Source organism: Labeo rohita, chromosome 17 (assembly GCF_022985175.1).
Source record: "Labeo rohita strain BAU-BD-2019 chromosome 17, IGBB_LRoh.1.0, whole genome shotgun sequence".
NCBI lineage: Eukaryota > Metazoa > Chordata > Actinopteri > Cypriniformes > Cyprinidae > Labeo > Labeo rohita.
The window spans coordinates 13,072,986-13,083,000 of NC_066885.1; positions in this window are offsets into that span (position 1 = coordinate 13,072,986).

Sequence of the window (10,015 nt, forward strand, 5' to 3'; positions counted from 1 at the left end):
TAAATGCATCTTTTCTTCAAGAATGACAAGATAACTACTTTCACCTTTGGAATGAGGTTCTAGAGCCTCAAAATTCACTTAAGGTGGCTTTTAAGAACAAGTATATGAGGGAAATTAACAGTGAAAAGCACATCTGTCCATTTTATATAAATTACGCTGAGAAAATTATAAATAGGTGAGTTGCAAGTGAATTCTTGCATTTGAATCAACCACAACCTGTACATATGAGGGCATGTACTATACATTCAGCTCATTTTCTCAGCTAAGTGCCATTACCCATAATCCAGCATAAGCACTGGAGAGCGCCTGTCCCCATCTCTGACCCTCTCACCCTGCTTTACCACCAACCACCATCCACTCACCCGCCGCAGCCACCCCACCCTCTGCGGTGGCAGGATTAGACCAAATGAGGCTAAGAACAGATTGAAAAAAAGGAGGAAAAGGAAAATAAGAAGAAAATCGGTTTTAAAAAATGCAAACATTGATTCACAATGGAAGACAAATGAATTATCCTGTCCTCTCATTTAGAGATCAAAAGTTGAACATGTGGTAAACGAACGCAAATTTAAGTGAAACTTAAGACAAAGCTTATTCTTCACATTTTAAACTACATTCATTCATTTACTAATTTGTATAACAAAAGAGTTAAAATTGTTTGTCCACATATAAACAAAGGTAAACTGATAGCAAAATTGAGGTCAAATGAATATATACATTTACTAAAATGTTTGTTTACAAGGATAACAAATGTTAAATATGCTGTCGGTCGATTAAATGTAATCACGATTAATCACAATTCTCGGAGTTAATCGAAGATAATGTGCTTCTGTGGTGAATTATTTTCGCCTCTTGAAAATTGCAACGTTTTTTCATTGAACACAAACATAACGTTTTGATGTCATTCAGCATTAACTCGCTGTTGTTTATTGTGTGTACGTGTTTATGGTTTGTATGTCACTATGATGAACATTATGAATACAGACACTTGGCCAGAGACTGCGCATCTTGAGATGAGGGGAGTGGGGTTTACCTGCACAGCACCTACCGCTGGCCTCCGTTACATAAGAATATGTGGATAATAATTCTAGTTCCTCTTGATGTTTCCAGTGAGGCAGCACTAGTTGTGGCACTGGTGCAGACTGCATGTCTGTAGTGCGGTCGGCAGGGTTGGCATGAGGATGCAGTGGGGCATGCAGCGTTAGAGACCCGTCTGTCTCCCTCCCTGGGGTAAGACAGGCACTCTATGGCTAATTTTGCACATATGCTCGATGACAGGCAGCCGGCGTCCTCTGCAGCTGCCAGGGTAGAGAGATGGTGATCAGGCAATTTATGAGTTTTTTTTTTACTTGAAGGACATTCTGTTGAAAGATATGGTTTCAAAACAGGGGAAATTGAAATTTAGGTTTTTAAAATAACTTGCTTATGTACTCACTCACTTGCTCATTTATTATTTATTTAGCAAGAGTGCATTAAATTGATCATAAGTAATCACTTTGACATTGTAACAAAAAAAAAATCAATTTCAAATAAATGCTGCTTTTTATTAATCAAAATTTCTCTTTCTGTTCATCAAAGGATCCTGAGAAAAATGTATCACAATTTTCACGAAAAAATTAAGCAGTACAGCTGTTTTTAACATTGCTAACTATGTTTCTTGAGAACCAAATCAGCATATAAATATGATTTTTGAAGACTTCAGACTACTGAAGGATTGGCCATCACATTTTAAATGATTAAATTAGACATTTTAAGGTATACATTTAGGTTTTATGATATATTTAAACAGAAAGGTTATTTTAAGTTGTAATACTATAGTGATTTACTGTATTTACAAAAAAATAAAAATAAATAAATACATATTTAGTGACCATAAGAGCATTCAGAAACATTAAAAATCTTACAGACCTCAAATTTTGGAAGGGTATGTAGTCCCATAAAGTATTTTAAAATGTCGTTGCATTGTATTGATATCTATGCATCAATAATAACTTACTTTTGTAAAACATTTTGCTTGAAATGTGTGCTTGTATTATCTTTCTCTAACGCCACTTGCATTGATATTTTGTTACTTAATGCAATAACATTCGTGCATTATAAATATGGCCAAACAGTTTTTGGGGTCACTGTGTGTGTGAGCAAACACAAAAAACGAAACTTTCTGATTTTAAAATACAAGGACACACTAGTGATGTATAACGTGTGTCCTAAAGAATGCTTGACTTGGAATTCTAAACTGAAACTATAAAAATTATTCTTTATATTTTTGTACAGTTAAACATATAACAAGCATTATCGTTCGACAGACTAAAGGCCTGCTCTTCAACAGATTCTTTCACGGCTCGCATTAGAAATGTCATTGAAATGTCAGCAGTATTTAAATATCATTTAATGATGATTATAAAGAGTATCTTATTGATGGAATATCACTTAATTTTATGGCTTATCTCATTGCAGGCCAGAAATCCAAGTTAACACGGATTAAATTGTCACAGGAAAGACATCAGGAGGCAGACATCTCTATGAGTTAATCTTCTCACCCACTAATGAGTCTTCTACTGGATTGCTTAAATTAAAAGCAAATGTGAAGAGTGATTTGGCTGGCTTTCTGAGCGCTTGTCCCACTACATAACGCATTAAGTGATTTGATTTCGCTCTCATTACTGTAATAATGCCCTGTTAGGACAAAACAATGAAATGACCAGGTTATCCGGATATTAAACGGTTCCTGTTGAGAGCTCAATCAGGGTTAATGACAACAGGGTGGCAAAGAGAGCTGAACAAAAGAATAAAGACTTTCAGAGAGTGCTGTAAGATTTAAGGCTTGAGTACTACTTGAGCTGCTTGATTTAATAATTTACTGACTTTCAGTGGCAGTTAAATGTATTTTAATAGATCTTTGGAAAATGGGTAAAAGCAAAAAAATCCCTCCAGTCAGCTGAACTGTACAGTGTCTTTAACAAGCTCTGAATGCAATTTCTCTCAAATCTGATTGAAACAGCTTTTCCAGTAAAAGCTCCTCTCCTGTTGCTCTATTAATAGAAAAAAACCACTGTAACACATGCAGTGACAGGCTTATGTTAAGGACACTTTATTAAGGCCTACAATGATAAAGCAGAAATATGTTTTGTTATATTTCTGATTACAGTTGAGTTCATATGATTGCTGCTTTAGCGCTGATCTTTGCTCCCCCGGCTGGCTTCCTGGTGCATGCGAAGGGGATTTTACACAGTGACAGCAATCATTCCCTTTATCACTGTGCTTTCATTTTAAAACAAAGAACAGCTAATCCTCATAATTTTTTATTGCTAATACCAAAGCATTGTGTGTGTTTTTGTTTTGTTGTAAAGCATGGGATTGGTATTGAAAGAGATGTCAAAGTGGACAGACCATCGAATCTGTTGCTATTTCCACTGAACCTATTGCTAATATTTAAAGAATAGTTTTTTTTTCTTGTTGTAAAGCATGACATTGGTAGAGATGTTTAAGTGGACATTGGATCTGTTTTATAAAAAACAGATTGTCCCTGTAATAAGTGTTATGCACTGATATCAATATGCACTGCCGTACAAAGTTTGGAAATGCATGAGACCATGATATTTTAGCAGTCATTTGTACACATTTTATGCAATATATAGGTACATCTTAAAAAATTTGAATATCGTGGTTATTTTTGGTTTGTAACTTCTTTCAAAAACTGAAACTTTCATATATTCTACATTCATTACATGTAAAGTAAAACATTTCTAAAGGTTTTTTTTTTTTTTTTAATTTTGATGATTAGAGCTTACAGCTCATGAAAGTCAAAAATCCAGTATCTCAAAATATTAGAATATTTCCTAAGATCAATCAAAAAAAGGATTTGCAAAACAGAAAAGTTCAAGTTCTTTAAAGTATGTTCATTTATGCACACAATACTTGGCCGGCAGCACAAATTACAGCAAATTACTTGCTCCTAGCACAAATTACAGCATCAGTAAATTGTAGCATGGAAGTGATCAGCCTGTGGCACTGCTGAGGCACTATTGAGCCTTCAGCTCATCTGTATATTGTTGGATCAACTATTTCTCATCTTTCTCTTGAAAATATCCCGTAAATTCCATATTCAGGTTTCAGTTTCAGGTCACGCATGTTGGCTGGCCAGTCAAGCACAGTAATATCATGGTCAGAAAACCACTTGGAAGTGGTTTTGGCACTGTGGGCAGGTGCTAAAGTCCTGCTGGAAAAAGGAAATCAGCATCTCCATAAAGCTTGTCAGCAGATGGAAATATAAAGTGCTCCAAAATCTCCTGGTAGACGGATGCATTGACTTTGGACTTGATAAAACACAGTGAACCAACACCCCAGATGTCACGGCACCCCAAATCATCACTGACTTCAGTCAGTGTCTTCCTCTAGACTCTGGGAACATGATTTCAACATGAAATACAAAATTTACTTTTATCTGAAAAGAGGACTTTGGACATTTGGACCAGTCCAGTCCATGTTCTCCTTAGCCCAGGTAAGATGCTTCTGACGTTTCTGTTTCAGAAGTGGCTTGGTAGCCATTTTCCTGAAGACGTCTGAGCATGGTGACTCTTGATGCGCTGACTTCAGCTTCAGTCCACTCCTTGTGAAGCTCTACCAAAGGGTTTGAATTGGCTTTGTTTAACAGTAGTAACATCCCCGTTGCTTGCGCACCTTTCTCTACCCAATTTCTTCTTTCCAGTTAACTTTGCATTTAATATGCTTTGATACAGCACTCTGTAAACAGCCACCCCTTTCAGTAATGACTTTCTGTGACTTACCTTCTTTGTGGAGGGTGTCAATGATTGTCTCCTGGACCATTGCCAAGTCAGCAGTCTTCCCCATTATTGTGGTTTCAAAAAACAAGAGATACTTGGAATTTATACTGTAGGGATGGTCATTTAATGAAACTCAAATGTAAATATTCCAATATTTTGAGATACTGGATTTTTGACTTTGACGAATCTGCCTTTGTGAAGGGTCAATTGCAAATAAATAAGAAAACTGTTAATGTTTGATCCTAGTAAGTGGTTGGCATGAGCTGCAGTTTTGACTGCAGAGATGTCAAAGGTCACAGTTGACTTTATTCAGTCTATTCTTTCAGGGTTTCCTCAGCTCTCAGTGCTTTTTTCTGTAGTTTATTTTGCTTTTTTATTTATTTTTGCTCTAGTCTTGTCCAAATGAACTAAAGTGATTGGTGGTGAGAGACTCAGAGAGGATTTGCTCTTAGTTGGGATTCTCCCTGTTTTTGTGATTTACGGAACATTTCCTCCAGATTAGCCAGCCCACGCAGAGCACATTAACTAAAGTAAATTTATTTAAATTATTCCATTATTATTATTATAATTTCCCTTGTCTGCTCTCAGAAAAACATTATATAATGAATCAAAAAGGCATTAGCTCCTTTATCCTTTTATATTCCATCTATAAAAGGTAGTATGTTGGTGGATGAGAATTGGATTTGAACAGGCTAATGCCATCCATAACAAATGAGAGTCTGGATGAGGTTTTAACGTGCAGCAGAGCATCATGGGAAATCTCAGGGCTGTTACCTTCACTAAGGACAAATGGATTTTTTTTTTCTTTTCAGAAAAAACAAATCATGGTACACTTCAAAAATGATTATTTGATCAAGGAAATAATTTAAGTGGAAGGTATTTAAAGTTTTTAGTTTACTTTTCTCAAGTTTCACCAACGTGCAACTTTCAGGAACACTTTCAGAAGTTCATGCATCTTGATGAACCTTTTAAAAGATAGAAAAGTTGTTTTTTTCCACAAATTTCCCAAAAGTAATGTTGCATAAATGTGTGGTTTTCAATAGTCATGAATAATTAATTAACTACACTGTAAAAAACAATTTGCTGAGTCAACTTAAAATAATTTGTAACCTGGCTGCCTTAATATTTTAAGTTTAGTCAACTCAAAAAAAGTTTATTCAACTTGAAATGTTAAATTATACTAAGTGACAACTTAGATATTTGAGTTGAATCAACTTAAAATTTTAAGGCAGCTGGGTTACTTACCCATCTGTTAAGTTGAGCAAACACAAATATCTAAGTTGTTACTTAGTACAACTTAACATTTCAAGTTGACTAAACTTATTTTAGTTGACTGAACTTAAAATTGTAAGGCAGCAGGGTAACAAATTATTTTAAGCTGACTCAACAAATTGTGTTTTTTATTTAGTTCACCTTATTATTCTGTAAAATATTATGATGCAATAAAGATGATTTTTTTTTTTTAATGGAGCAAGTTCATAATTAATTATTAAAGGAACTTGAATGATCTCATATAATGCTACATCAGCCTTTTCATGTAAGTAAACCTTTGAAATGCTTTCAGAAAGGGTTCTAGTTAAAAGTCAACATTTTTAAATACATCTATAATGCTTTGACTTAATCAGAAAATACTGAAAGACAGGCTATACCATGTGATTTCCCCCTGGTCTCTTTCGCATACATATAATACACGTGATGCTGTATAAGGAGATTATTAGGACAGATTTAGAGCAGGATTTCATTCACAATAAGTATATTAGAATAATTGTTAATCGATGACTCCTATTGGATCTCTCAAATCTTCAGTTGGATTACAAGAACATCTGGACAGCGAGAAATGTCTAATTTCTTCAATTTATCCTCCAGTTATTGTATATATGTAGTCCATGCAGGACATATACACAGTATGATTAATGTGACTATACCAGGAATCCTGTTTCTGATGTGGTGGTACAGTTTGGTTGTAATTGCTGGTACGTCAATAGTCTATGCTCATTCTGTTACATTTAGAGCAGTGTTAGATGGTTTCTTAAGAGCCCAAAATGAAAGTATTTGTGGGGAAAAAACATGACCTAATCTCATTGGATTATTTACGCTGCCTTCTACACGATTAAGCTACAAAAATGAAATTAAAATGTGTGTTCAATAGGATTTTCAGGGAATTTCCTGCAATGCTGCTTGAAAAAAAACACTCTGATAATAAGGAACAATAACTAATTCTGTTAAAGTAGATCTAATGTTATTTTGCATGCTCTGGGGTCTTGTATTCTCAGATTAACAAAGCAGGATTACTTTTGTTTTATTCGAGAAAGATCTTAGATTTCTTATTTTTGTGAGTGCGTTAGACCTGAAAAAATTCATATATGCTATTACAAAAGAGAACAGACTTATACAAGTGGTGTAAATATCAGAATTTAGTACATGTTTGCACTGTTTCACCTTTTTTAACTTTTGCCTTAAAAAATACAAGGCAGGTAAATAGGGCAGGGTGTGTGTGGGTATATCAGTGATGGTCTGTGTATTTCCACCAATTTTATGTCAGCTGAGTCCAAGTGACAGGATTAGAGGTCTTACTATGGAGAGTGGCTTTTAATAATGTGATGCAATTGCTATGAATTTGCTTTTGAATGGTTATGCAGCCCACATCACTAATGGTTTAATCATTGCTGTTAAAAAGTGGAGGAGAGATTAAAGGAACTTTAAACATTAAATTGCTAAAAGCTATTAAGAGCTTAAATGCACTGTAAAAAATGTATTTTTAATTGTAAAAGATTATAAAAATGCAGTAAAAACCTATTCATTGGTTAATGCTAAATTCCCTTAAATACAGTGAAACTCTAATAGATTTATATATAATCATTTTATGTAATTTAACTGTAAAATACTGCTAAATGTACAATTTATGGAAACGAAAAGCAAGTCATCCCGTAATTTACTAAAAAAAAGTAAACCGATGTTCCCAGAGTTCTCGGCATAGCTCACATCTTATGATATTTTGTTTAAATAACTGTTTCTGAATAGTTTTTATTAATAGTTATGTATATTAGGGTTTTATGTTAATTTCGTAGCTTCAGTGATTAAAACGGGAGTTTTTGCATAACTTCCATAACGTCATGGACCTACGTGTTTGTTTATAAAGCCAGAATGTGACGTGCCCAAAACGAAACAAAAATATTTTATGTGGTTTTCTAGCGTATATCGATATTAATAATCATTATGACAATATAAAAAGCAATAATCTACAATAATGATTTTTGTCCTAATATTGCAGCCCTGAGATCCTGGTTTTTACATGTATAATTTAGATACAATTTAAAAAGTTTATTGTTACTGACAACCCTTTAAAATATTGATTAAAGGAATTAGGTAAATTTAAGTATTTAACATTAAAGACAGCACTTTTTTTTGTTTGTTTGTTTGTTTATAATAATAATAAAGTGATTCTAAAAATTGCCTTTACAAAACAAATATTGCCCCTTAATGGAAAACATTTCTGAGCCTGGTGTAATTTGTGTTACCATTAAGTTGTGTGTTTGTTTCACTTCAGCTTCTGTAAAATCTACTTGCAATAAGCTTTGATATTTCATATTTAAAGGAATATGAACTTTAAAGGAATAGCTCACCCAAAAATGAAAATTTCCCAATGGATCCTCTGCAGATTTACTGTTGTGTGTGTGTACAAAGCACAGTTTTTAAATGTATCATTTACAGGTTGTTTTGTAAATGTGTTACAAAAAAATGTTTTTTGTTAAAACTTTTTTTCTGTGTGTTGATACATTGTTAAATAACATATTAAACTCTGATTCTATATTGAGGAGTGTGAATGGAAACTGAAGATAACTTGTTCAAACAAACACAGTTATTGGAAGATAAATGACTCAGAAAGACTTGTGGTGGACAACATACATCACCTCTTCATCTAAATGAAGAAAATGAACAGCAGAAGGTTTGTGAAAACATGCATGTTTGTTAATCGTCCTTTCATTTTTTTTTCTCTCTCTCTCAATTCTATACAATCACCATGCAGTATGCAAACTGCCACTCTGCCCATTATAAGTAAGTAAAAAGACAGAGATCAGGTCACTTATTCAGGGCTGAGGGGGACAAGGAGGAGGCGTTGTGTTTTCTGAGCAACTGTTGAGGTACGTCTGTAATGACTGCTTAAGATATAATGGGGGAAGTCATGTATGCATCGCTCTTTGAGGGGGGCGGTCAGAGTGCAACAGTTTGGAGGGATGGCCATCGTCCCCTTCCCCCTTTAAAGCAGTCCGCCCACACTGATTTTTGATAAGTGAGAACAGTCTTATATTAGGCGGGCCGTTGCCCCTCACCCCTGTAGGACCTCGTGTCCTAGATAGATGTGCTCACACACATACATGCACGTAAAATGAGAGCATATGGTCCTTTCAAGCTTGCACTGCGCTCACAGTCACACTCAATGGGAAGCGTCAAATGAATATCATCAAAACCATCTCCATCCCCCTTATTATAGGTCACTCATTGGCTGAAATTCATGCTCAGATGGGGGCGTCACATGTTGCATGAGAAAGTGTAGGAGGGAACCACAGATTGGCCCATATAGCAGGCCTAATGATGGTTAATTAAGGTAATGAATGGAGATGTGCCACAGGTCATGTAGCTGCCACAGCCTGGTAAACTTTAACAAAACTCATAGGGCCGTGGTGGAGAGACCAGCTGGTGCCATATTGAAAACAGCACAATGAAAGTGTAATTGGCTCTCTGGGTCTCAGGAGGTTATAAGGGAAGCATTAAACAGTGGAAATGGGGCTTGAAAATGGAAAAAAGGTAACTGTAAAGAATTTGTGCAGAACCTGTTGCTCTTACAAGCAGTTTCAAACAAAACATTTCATAAATACAACACCATATGGTAAAGATTGCAATATTAAGACAAACATATTCAGACTAATGCCACTGGTTTGATATTTTTTCGAATGCAGTGAAATTCATAAATTTAAATGTACGATAGCAGTCAAAAGTATTTGAACAGTAAGATTTTTAATGTTTTTTCTAAAAAAAAGTATCTTCTGCTCACCAAGCCTGCACTTATTTGATCCAAAATGCAAAAACAGTAAAAAAAAAAAATTCTAATATTTTTTACTATTTAAAATAACTGTTTTTTTTTTTTAACATATATTAAAAAATGTAATTTATTCCTGTGATTTCAAAGCTGAATTTTTAGCATCATCACTCCAGTCTAATATTCTGATTTGCTG